The sequence below is a fragment of the Heliangelus exortis genome, chromosome 3 (assembly GCF_036169615.1).
Source record: "Heliangelus exortis chromosome 3, bHelExo1.hap1, whole genome shotgun sequence".
Taxonomy (NCBI): Eukaryota; Metazoa; Chordata; class Aves; order Apodiformes; family Trochilidae; genus Heliangelus; species Heliangelus exortis.
Window position 1 is genome coordinate 44,051,242 of NC_092424.1, and position 12,819 is coordinate 44,064,060.

General features: G+C 39.9%; 2 long non-coding RNA genes across 2 annotated transcripts in view; both read left to right on the forward strand.

Annotated features, from left to right (window-relative positions):
* LOC139795519 (uncharacterized) overlaps positions 1-1,992 on the forward strand; it is a 30,220-nt gene extending 28,228 nt beyond the window's left edge. The window contains exon 2 of the long non-coding RNA XR_011725542.1: positions 942-1,992. This is a non-coding gene — a long non-coding RNA (uncharacterized lncRNA). The remainder of the gene's footprint in view (positions 1-941) is intronic.
* A 7,294-nt stretch (positions 1,993-9,286) lies between these two features.
* Positions 9,287-12,819, forward strand: LOC139794586 (uncharacterized). The gene is made up of 2 exons (XR_011725186.1): positions 9,287-9,433; positions 11,721-12,819. It is a non-coding gene; the product is annotated as an uncharacterized lncRNA (long non-coding RNA).

Below are 12,819 nucleotides of genomic sequence, written 5' to 3' on the forward strand. Positions count from 1 at the left end.
ACTTACTTTGACATTTTCTAGCACCAAAATAATGTATCCAGCACATCATGCATGAGTGAATGACAAAGTTCTGCAGGCCAAGCACACACAAAGTGTGAGGAATAACTGCTACAGAAAGAAGCTAGCAATAAAAGAATTAAATTATTAGTAGTAATAATTATCATTTATCTGTGAGGAGAGGAGAGGAGAGGAGAGGAGAGGAGAGGAGAGGAGAGGAGAGGAGAGGAGAGGAGAGGAGAGGAGAGGAGAGGAGAGGAGAGGAGAGGAGAGGAGAGGAGAGGAGAGGAGAGGAGAGGAGAGGAGAGGAGAGGAGAGGAGAGGAGAGGAGAGGAGAATCCAGTCATCTACCACACAGTCAGTTTTCTTAGCTCTTAGGAGACATTTTACTTTTACTTTTCTTTGGTCTATCTTTAACAAATTATTTTTTTAAACAAGTCTTAGCCTAAATGTGGGTATACTATTTGAATTTAACATTTGTGGCTACATAGCCACAAGGGAGAAAATGGGGGGGGGAGAGTGAGAGAGCTCTTACTGCAAAATTTATCACTCTTATGATGCTTTATTTTAATTTTCTAGACTTCATCGTGACTACATCCCTTGACAGTAGTTCTGAATTGCTCTGAAATTCAGTGCATTATGGCCTGTTATATATATCTTAAGTTACCTGTGCAACATGCAGCTATCTATACTCCAGACCTGCCAGTACTGGGGAGTGGGACTGGCAGATCTGGGCCTTTGCTCCAGACCCAATGAATCACCAGAGAATTAACCCACTGTTATAGGTATCCTCAGATCTTGATCAGCCTGAGCAGAAATGCCGTGAGAGAGCATATGGGTGGGAAGACTGAAGGGAGCTGATGTCATTGAGCTCACGCTGTAATCTAATTCTAGATTGTTTAGGCATCCCATCTCTCATTCTCTTCTTCTCTTCCTGTTTCTAGGAAAGAAAATAGCCTCCACCCTGCTAATGATCTCTCCAGGGAGGCAGCGTCAAGAGGCAACACGTGCTGCAGCAGAGAAAAGCCCCGGCTGCTGCTGTTGCGGCACAGAGCATCAGGCTAAGAGTATCCACAGCCTCCGTAGATCAACTAATCTAAGTGGGTGAGGAAGGAAGCCTCCCCCCAGGGGAACTCAGCTGATTCAGGGAGGGAGGGAGGGGAACAGCTTTTCAGTGAAAATAAACCACTGAGCTTCTCAGAACCCCACGAATGTCAAGACATTCTCCAGAGAGGATTTGCAGAAAGATAGGAACAAACATACTCAAACAGAAAGATGCATAGTTGGAAACATCACTTGAACGTGACATTTCACAGTGGAAACACAGAGCAGAGGGCTTAAGAAGGTCTTGCACTGCATCCCCACCAGCAAGCAGCAAAGGGTTCCTCTCATTTTGCTTTTTCATAACCTTTTTTGCCTCCCTCCTCCCTGTTGAATGCTTATAGCCAGCATCTGACTTCCTCATAAAGCTGCTCAAAAGAGGTGAGGAAGCAAAAAAGGAACCATTTACTCTTCCTCCATGATTTCTTTCCTTCCCCTTCACAGTTCTACCCCAGTTCAGCTACTCTCAAATCATCCTGCAATAACGGCCACAAAAAAATGGCTTTTACTGTATTTCTCTTCTCCTCACATTTTCCTCACTGCCAAAAGCTTAGCCAGCAGTTCTTGCCCTGGGAAACCTTTGTGATCTCAAGGAAAGCTACCTTTCCATTACCTTCTCCCATTCCCTGATGTCATGGCCCACCAGGTTTGCTATCACAGAACACTGCATTGATTTATGACAGGTATGGCCTGGGAGAAGAAAGAGGGAAGAAGGAGGAAGCATTTGATAAGCCAGTAATTAAATACCAATGTGTTGAATCTCCCACTCTGCTCTCACTGCTTTTTGAAAGCAATAGAATTCAGACTGATATTTCCTAGGACTCTGTACATACAAAAATTATCCAAGGCCAATGTTCCCTGCAATAAAAAATGTCATAATATTGTCAGGCCAAATATCTGTGTAATTCACCTGGCAGCAACTAAAACAAGATGTAAGAAATCACAAAAATCACAGAGTGTTAAGCGTTGGAAGGGAACTCGAGATCATTGAGTCCAACCCCTCTGCCAGAGCACAACCAGCAAGAGTAGGTCACACAGAAACATGTCCATGTGGGTTTTGAATGTCTCCAGAAGAGACTCCACAACCTCACTGGGCAGCCTGTTCCAGTGTTTTGCCACCCTCACAGTGAAAAAGCTTCCTCTTATGTTTACACGGAACCTCCTATGCTCCTACTTGCATCCACCACCCCTTGTCCTACCACTGGTCATCACTGCGAAGAACCTGGTTCCATTTTTCTGACACTCTCTCTTTACATATTTGTAAATGTTAATGAGGTCACCCCTCAGTCTCCTCCAAGCTGAAGAGACCCAGCTTCCTCACCCTTTCCTCATAAGGCAGATGTTCCACTCCCTTCATCATCCTTGTGCCTTTGAGCTGGACTCTCTCAAGCATTTCCCGATCTGTGTATTGTTTCCCAGAACTAGACATAATATTCCAGATGTGGCCTCACCAGGGCAGAGTAGAGGGGGAGGAGAACCTCTCTCAACCTACTAACCACCCCCTTCTAATGCACCCCAGGATGCCATTGGCCTTCTTGGCCACAAGGGCACATTGTTGGCTCATGGTCATCTTTCTGTCAACTAGAACTCCCAGGTCCCTTTCCTCGGTGCTGCTCTCTAACAGCTCAGTCCCCAACCCATACTGGTACCTGGGGTTGCTCTTTTCCAGATGCAAGACTTCACACTTGCCCTTAAACAAGGTAACACAGTGATAACACAAGATAAATACAGTGACAGTTTCACAAATACTCCTCCAGACTCCAATAATATGTGGCTCATGCAGTCCCTGAGACATATGATCTCATTAATTTAATATTCCCAACAAATGTATTTTTCATGGCCCTATCCTGTATGCCCTCAAATCCATATAAGTACCAGAGGCAAGGAGTTCCACAGTTTAACTGCACATAGTAATGAAGAATCACTTCATTTTGTACCTCTGCTCAGTAGAAGTTCCTTCAAGTTTTACTTTGTTGAAAATCTGGCAAATGATTATACATGTGAAAAACAGTGGCTGTTTCTAAAAATGTTCATAAATTTTACCAACCCCTGTTCCTGGAAATGAAACAAAGAACAAAGAAACAAAAAACACAATGGAGAGGGCAAATCTAGGAAATGAGGAAGGAAATTAGGATGACTGTAGTGAAACAGGTCATTGTACCAAAAAAAAAAAAAAAAGTTTTAATTCCTACTTAAAGGACACAAAGGAATCTTCCAGAGAAATTTACACATCTTTTGAATTTCTGCCCAAGTATCTCAACAAGTAGAAAGATGTTGTAAATGACAGGCCCCTGTCTCTCCTGACTGCATACTTGGAGATGTTTAGATGCCGTATTTATCCCATCAGGCTCATGAAATAAGTTACACCCAAGAACAGTGCTCCAGAGATGCCCATTTCAGACAGTAGGGTATGAGTAACTAGCATGGAGGTCTATGATTTCCCTAGTTTTGTCTAATCCACCTCCCACTTGGACCATATGTCAGCACAGACAAGGAAGGTGCACAAAGCTGTCCACCCTTCTGGATGACTCTACAGTCCTGATGGAGCAAGAGCTTGGGGCACACGCTGCAGTTAGACACCCACACACATAGGTTAATGCACTTTTTGATGATTCATAAACCCAGATCCAACGGCAGAATCAAGCCTTTTGTTCATTCTTTTGGAATGAAACATCAGCTAACATTTTTTACAGATGACTGTCAAGGCAAAATCCTGGACTGAAGAATCCTAGTTATCTAAAATGATTTCTAGCTACACCCTTTAAGGCAAAGCCATGTCTATTAAAAGAAATTAAAAAAAAAAAAAATAGTCCTGGAACATTCAGCCATATACTGCAGTCCATTATGTCTATATTTTACAGAGATCCTCTGTACATCAAATGCTCTTACTGTGCTACATAATCCCTGCTCACTGTGGACTAGTTAAGGGTGGATTTGTACAGTCTTAACTGCAAATTCTTCTGCTTTTAGCTACTCTTTCTGAGTCTAATAACAGAGCTTCAATAGCTTTGAAGTTTAATTACTGTCTTAACAGTTGCAACCAGTATACTTGAGATGAGTCGTAAGCCTGTAAAGTAGAAGTTAATGTCAGTCAAGAAGGGAAAACATAAGGTAAGTTTTATTCATCAATAGCTTTGACAAAATTAACTTTAGTGTCATGCGCATCAAATCCAATTTCAAGTCACTGGAGCTCTGCCCTCTCGCTCCTTCCAGCAAATTCTAATCAATCACTAATTATAAAAGAGAGGAAGAGTTGCCAATCAGAGCAGCCAGGGTGGCAGGCAAGAAGATTCACAACTGCCAGTTAACTTTACTACTAGCATAATGGAAAAAACATGTGCAGAGCAGCCACCCAGAAGATGACTGCCCACAACATTTTGGACCGAGTTACATTAGAAGAGAAGATGGCCACAGAAGATTACATTGGCACACAGCACAACTACTTCTAACAGAGCTAGAATGAGAGAGACTATGGACACAGAAAAACACCTCTGACACAAAGACATGCTACCACATTCCCTGTTTCAGAAAATGCAGAAAGATTAACAACCATCAGATAACAGAGGACAGATCTTTACGATGAAAGCCTTTCCAGAATATTTTATATGATTGATAATTGTCTTTGGCCTCTCCACAATACTGCAATACCCTCAGAGCTATACTGCTCGTATCTGCAAAAAGAACACAAAGGAGGACACTGAAAATGCAAAGACTACTGGAGAGCCCATGCAATCTCCTTTTCTCTCTTTAGTGCCGTTTGCCTGCTGACATAGACACAGTTTTAGGTAATGCTGAACACAGAAGAATGTGTCTATGTGGAAGTACACAACTCCAGCAGCCCCTCTGCACAGTTGGCAATGCAGTGTGTGAACAGGCTGTGGCAAACACCCTGTGTTGTCGACAACAAACACAAAACTGCATATCCAGGCTCCAGTTCTGCAACTGCATTTTCTCAGGCACCCACCGATATAAAGAAAGCATCTTGCACAGTAAACGGGTATAAGCAAAGGACTGCAAGATTTATTTTCTCCATAATATTTAGTAAGATAAAGAAAACAGATTTTTATAATGTAGGAAACAAATCTTTATTGGACAAACTGGTGCTGGCAGATGATGAGAGACACATATCACAGGACTTTTTGTTTTAAGTAGCATGTCCAGGAATGTTATTCCATGTCACAGAAGGGACTGTTACTGGCTCAAAAGTGTTGGCATCTAGGGTTTTTTCAGATAAAACTAATATATCATTTTGATAAATTTTCCTTGCTTAGTTTAGAAACTTTTTTTTTCTCCTGCCATTTCCCAATCTATTCCGGCAGCCATGCTAGTTTTATATATTTAATATATCCTACTGATTCATACTGATTTATGTGATGTATGAACACTCACGTATAAAACTACACTCATAAAAATAATGTTAAAAGAATACTGAAGTTGTGAAGTCCAGAGTCGAAATGTCATGAAGTGGCATGATTCAACCTGTACATTTTTACACACTTACAAAAATAGTTGTTTCTACCTCTTAATGGTGTCTGTGGAACACAAAGAGAAAAGATATCAAGATTCTGTAGAATCTTTGATCCAAACTGTCATAATATGAGGCATGCTGACCATAAAAAAAGTTGAGCATCTTTATGTTTCTTTTGCTAGAGATCCTTCAGATGTCAAATATGATAAGAAAACTGGACAGTTACTGCTTTCTAAATGCAGAGACAGAACTTTGAATAAACCATTAGGGTAAGACTTGGTTTTACCCAATTTACTCTAACTTTAACAATGCACCTTTTTGCCATCTGAATACAGCATGCATGCTCTATCATCAGAGGTAAACTTTGTGACAAAAGCTGGGAGCTTTGGTAGTCTAAATCTTTCTGTAGAATATTCCCAGAATTCATATTCTTATTCATTGATAACTTGACTTTTACATTTCCAGTCTTCCTTCCCATCAAGACATTATACTGAGCTTTCCAAGCTTGACAGTTGACAAGAAGAATTTATTATCTCTACAAATCATTAATTTTAGGCTCAAAAAAAGCACAAGGCTCCAAAAAAGTACAACTATGAGATACATTATATCACATCCCTGGAGTCTGAGGATCAGGAGAGTAACTTCTCCTTTGCTAAATCAATAGGGACAGTCTCAAAACAGAGACCACCAGATTTACAAGCTCTGCTGAGAAACCATTAGCCCTGCAACTTTTCCAAGTCTTGCTCATGCACTGTGCTGGCTCAGATTGCAGCCTCCCAAAACTCCAGCTGTTTGTGCCAAAGTCCTTTACGTAGATGCACAATTGGAACTTGTAATTTACATGTAGAAACAGCTAAGGCTCATGAAACTCCAAAACATTTCTAGTTTGACCAGTGTGGCCAGCAGGGCTGTAATTTCTGTAAATCTGGTATCTGGGGTTCTTGGAATTTACCAGCCCTGCTGGCAAAACAGTCATGTCTTGTAACTTCTATGAGGGCAGGAATGAGGTTCAAGGAACTTAGAAGCTCCCTGGGGCAGCTGGAGGAACTTGCAAATTCAGTTAGACAGATACCTAGTGTTTATGGACCTTTGCCAAGCCTTTTCAGAAAACAAATCACAGCTCATGACGCTCACAGCTTTTTCACTGTTGGAACTAACAGTAAGGTCCACTCCAGAGGTTATGCTCCCCACTGAGTGCCTGAACGAGAATGTGTCTTTGCTGGGAATCCAAGTTCTACTCTTGGCTGTGTATCTACAGGACAATATGAACTTCCCTAGAGATACAAAGGCTGCAGCTTCTACCATATGCCTGAAGGATATTGTAAATGTTGCTTTCATGCAAATTAACCTTAACAGGTGGTCCGGTGAAGTTAAAATCTGTAACAAGTAGCTGACACAAAATAAAAGAGGGATCAGACCAGCCAGCAACTACATCAGGTGGCAGCCTCAGAGCAGTTTTGGAAGGCTTGATGAAAGGAAGAAGATGTTCCTAAGAACAAAACATTTATTTGCTCCTCTGGTGACTGTTTTCTTTTGTTCAAGATATCCCACACTGTTTTCTTAACTATCAACCATGAGAAGCACTGAACCACTAAGAAAGGGGGAACACCGATTCCTGGGGAGGCAAGTGGGTTTTTATGGCTGATGGCACAGATGGGAAAAGCAAGGAAAACACCTTCTCCTGGATATGTTGCATGGTGAGATAGGGAACAAAATATGCTACATGAAGTGAGAGATGTAACAAAGTATTATCAAATTATTATTTCACTATTGCTTTGAATGAAGCATAGGTAGTATCTTCAGCTGTCATGTTCTTAAGCCCAACCTTCTAAGCACAGAAGTCTGTTAAGTTTCCAAGACTCAGGCTGTTCTTATAAGAATATTACATATAGGTCAGTATAGTGCTGATATATAGTGCTAATAATATGAATTTACAGATATTCTACTCTCTGACTCTTACCACAGAGTTAAACTGGATTCAGTTACCCCCGGAAGTTTCCATCCTGTATCTGCCTCCAAATGCCTATGAAATTAACTAGCAGCTTCTGTGGAGCATCTGCATCTATCTACATCAAAAATAAGTGTTAGATAACACAATTAGTCTCTTCATTCAATCAGATTTAGGACAGGTCAAAGAATACTCTGACTGAAGAAGACCCACTGAACTGAGCCAAGTTGTCCATTCTTACATTAGAAGCAAGAGAGTAGATCTTGGGGGGGAACAGTCAGAGAAACAAGTAAACATCAGCCCACTAAGAAAGAGATTTTTCTCTATTTTCAGCAACTTAGAGAAGGACAGGATTTTCCAGAGAGTGGTCTTTGACTGTGGACTCCAGCACCACCCTTGGATTTCCCAGCTTCACAGCTAAATTAGACCACATTAAAAGGGATGTCTTCTAGCTCCTAATCCCAGAGATAACCTGAAGCAATTATTTTTAGTAATTCTGGTTTACAACATGTGGGAAGGGGTAGCCCCACGGAGCTACCTATTCCTTCAGCTTTCTCCACACATGTTTTGCATGGTTTATCACAGAGAAGTCTTCACAGAACCCATGGAGACAAATACAGCAGATGCTAACAGAAAGGCCCTTACACAGCTGGATGTGATCTGTGTGTACACATGCTTTTCAGAACATGTGTTCCTAGGTCTGCTCAGACTTCCAAGACTTCTGCACCCAGAGAAATTGATTTTTGCTTTCTAAGTAGCAATGCAGTCAATAAGAGGAAAACTAAATAGGGCGTAGGGAACTTGAATAGGAGGGAGGTGCAACCCATAAGTATGGTTAAAGGAAAACCTGATTCATCAACACTCCTTACACTCTGCTTATCACACTGACCTTCCCAAGCAGAAGTCTTTCTTCTCATTTTAATTTTTTGAACACTGCACAGGCAGTGAACACTGGTTAAAGCTGTTTGCAAAAAATATTATCTCTACTTTTACTTTGATCCACGCTGATATTATTACATACAAAGAAACAAAAGCTTTTCACAACAAAAGCTTTTCACATCCTTCTCTGTGTCTCACTCTTCCCCTGCACACGTCTTTATTATCATCTTAAAAAATACACTGTAGTAATGCAGCCACTCCCAAATTCCCTTGTGGTGTACTCTCTCTGAGTCTGAAACTGCCTCTTATTCCCAGAACATGAACCTTAAAACAAATCATTGTATCTGGGTTTTTAGTCTTGCCAGGTTCTGATTTTTTTCCCCTGAATTAATTTGACCAAATGTTCTATTTAATCAGATTGAAACAGAAACCACATTTTGCACAGATGAAGGTACAGCAGCAGATTTAGAAAATACCATACCAGGACAGAAAAATTTAACTCTCACCAACTGGTCTAGCTCTTCCTAACATCACACAGAGACACCTTTACAGTGGTTACAGAAATTCACATGCTTTTCCAAATAACTGCATCATAGAGGGCTAATTAATTGCTTTGGCAAAGCAACAAATGAAGCCTCACAAAGGGCATAATATTTGTGTGCAACAGCTTGCTAGATTGCTTGTATAACTTACTCTGATTCTTCTCTCTTTTAAAAGAGAAATTCTTGCAATTTTAAAGAAGTAAGTTGTCTTTGGGAGGGGGAAGGGGAAGTTATTGCAACTTGAACAAGAGGAAAATTATTTTAATTTAATGTAATATGTTAAAATATGCTGGTACTCTCCATAAAGACATTATCTTCCTTTTCAAGGTAGGTCTGTTCAGAGGATTCATAATTTTGGCTTCCTTCACCCATGAAGGTTCCTTTCTTCATGAAACAGAGCAGAAGACTGAACAAACATGAAGTTAAGAGGATTAACATAACATTTAGAAAGCTAACAGAGAATAACTTTGGACGAAGCCATCAACAGTTCAGACTAGGGTAAGTTAAGTTAGGAAGCTACATCCCAGTATCATAGACTATCTCTCTTCCCAAAACTAGCTGAAGCAAATGTCCAAATTCATACCTCTTTAATATAATGACACTTTTTGGAACAAGCTCTGGCTGTAACGTCTGTGGAGCTCTTCTGTGCATCACCTGGTATGAGAATTGTGATAGACAGCTTCCCCAGAGGGCACTATGCCTGTGCTCTATGTCTAATATTCCATCTTTTCCACGGCTGCTCTGACATCTGAACCATAACTATAAAATCCCTTCAAAAATATTTGCACATTTTTGTTCACGTTCCATTAAACACTCTGCTTACTGCAAGAACTGGACCAACACACCTCATACTGCCCTTTTGCCACCAGAGGGCAGCTCTATATTTCTAGATCTTTTTCATTATCTCAAAGAATTAATTTCATTGCATTCCCACACAATGGATCCACAACATATAACTACACCTCAAGAATCTCTTATCTTTCTGTGCTTTAAAGCAGAAAACAATTGTTACACTTAATTCACCAGTTTATTGTGCATTTGTCTTTGAGATGTAGGCAGTATCCCTGTATGCAGATTACAAAAGGGACGATGCTGAGTTGACCTTTCAATGGTGAGCACCATTGAGGAAATACCTCTATTTTGCCAAGGGCTGCTTGTTTCCATGGTGCATTCCCAGTCTCGTGGGTTTAGGGTATACTCTTCTGCTTGTAAGTCCATATGCTTTAAACAGCAACAACAACAATTTCTCAAAAAACATGTTTTTGCAGATCATCAGTCTTTTAATGTGCACACTTACCTGAAACCACAGATCTATCTTTTCTTTTTTTTTTTTTTTTTTTCTCCTTATCAACTCTCTTATCATTTGGATAAAACTCAACAATCTTAGACCATGCCCTCAAATCAACATCTGCATCTAGATTTCTAGATTTGCTTGTTTGTATGTTCTCCCCTTTCAGGCTCACCCATCAGCCAACCAGTGATCACTGCTGATCAGCTCCCAGGAGCTCAGCCACATAGGGAGTGTGGTCCCATTCACCACACATTCATCTGCTTTCCTCATACAAGCTTCTGGGCTGGCAGGATCCACAGAAACTTTGCATGTAGCTTGAAGCAAAGTCCATTTTCCACAGGACTCTGGCCACAGATCTGCACAGACATAAACCAAATGTGTATTTATTCAAATAAGCCCCATAGAGGTTTCCCATCCGATCCTTTCCTTTTTAAATTGCTAAACAGACAAAGCATCATATTACTGCATCCCTCATAACCTTTGCCTAAGATGTCCCCTTAATTTTGGTCCCTTATTTCTCAGAAAATTCAGCCAGAGGCTGCAAGGCTCACTGGGACTTTGAAGCCAGCTGTTAGTATTATGCCACCATAACCAAGAGAAACATGGACTGAATTACCAGCCACATTCAGGGACCTAGTCTCTGTTCTGACCCCATCCACAACACACCTCACATGGCACTTGCTGCAAGGGAAAAAGGAAATTTTTCTGGGACTGCCATATTAAATTACTGAGAACACCCCACTAATAATAATAATATGTTGTACAAGTTCCTTTCCCTATTAGAAGCCCTGCAACTGAACACATGTACTGGATATCTTCCAGCTATGAATGGAAAAATACACTGACACAAAAGTTTATTTTAAAAGACACCAGAGGGGTCACTTCCAGAGTAGGCTAGATTGAATTTTCCTCACATCTTGTGAAACTCTTCAGGAGATTTGTTGTGGCATTCCAGAGATCTCCAGGCAAAAAAAAAAAAAAAAAAAAAAAAAAAAAAAACAACCAAAAACATACTGTATAGAGCTTGCAGATGCAAGAATTCAGCATTTCTTTTTAGAAAATACCAACCTACAATAACAAATCTTTTTTGCTATTCGCAAGAGATTCATTGAGTATTGCAAAACTTGATAATTACTGATTCATGACAGATTTAGGAAAAACATCAGCTTAAGTAATCAGGTCAGGGCACTGCTGTTGACCACAGTGTTGGCAAAAGAAACAACTTCTTTCTTCATATCTTTCATCAAAGTTGAACATTTCACAGTATTTATCTTTTAGCACTTCATTGGTCCAGACCAGTAAACAACTGATAGTTTGAGAGCTACAAGTTAAATTGGGAGCAAACTTCTCTATTCAGTATTATCTCATAATTGATTTACACCAGTCACATACTTTTAAACTCAAGTTAGTAAAATTACTGAGGATGTCTAATAGTTGTAAAATAATTTATTACTCTGGTTAATAAATTCACAAGAGAATTAATCTCTTACACAGCCGATCCCAAAAGGTATGCTGTGTCACAGATTGCTGACTGGGAATAAAGATTTCATTCAGATCTCAAGGTGGATGGAAACCAAGCACACTTTTTTGTGAAGGAAATGCATCTAATCTTCCTTTCCTCCCAGAAAATGAAGGAGGAAAAGTCAAGAGCTGGTCAAGAGCTTTTCTCTAATAAAGATTACTGCAAATAAATCCATTCCACTTCCTTCCAAGCCTCCGTGATATACTTTGCCTGACACTGGGAAATCATTCTCAAAAGGCAGCAGTGCAGTGAAAAAGGGGCTTTCTGACCTCAAATGAAGTATTGTAACAGCTCCTGTTTACCTTCCTGAGATGCACACTTGAAAAAAACCCGAACTCCTAAAACTGAGAAACTGTTAATTCACTCCAAGTAAATATTTGTTCTGCTGTAGAGAAGCTACTATCCTTACCACTTTACCTAACTATACTAAATGTGACTTAGACAACGTGTTCTAGCAATTGAATCCCAGACCATGGGGGCCAAATTTTATGCATCACAACTTGCTACACTTGAGGCCTACATCACAAATCCTTTCCTGCATGAGAGAAGGCTTTTAAAAAATAATGACAGCCACGCTGGAGATTAAAACTGAAGTTAATTGGATGAAGTGTGTTGAGAATCTGGAGCAATTCCATTCAAAGTAATTCCTTGTGCCACAGACATAAGCTGTGTACACAGAAATATTTTTTATATACTTTTATTCTATAAGGAATGTTATGCGAGTGTTAACTTTTAATTACTATTAGCTGTAAAGGAATATTGTAAAAAACCTCAACCATCTACCTTTGGAGAAACGAAATTAAATATCCTCTTACAAAACTTTCCAGTAACTAAAGAAGAAAGGAAAATCTTTGATGGTGGAAGGCAGGAAGCTATAGGAAGAATAATTGCTAAGACTATTTTTCATTCTTTTCCTTAGAACAGTCATTAGGAAGTTTTCACTCATTCACAGGATTATTTTATAATTTTTTAACAAAAATTCCTATTTTCATACAATTCTATTCATAAAACCGAGGTGCTGTCATCACAAAACCATCATTAAACCAGACAGAACTAAATGTTATCTTTGCA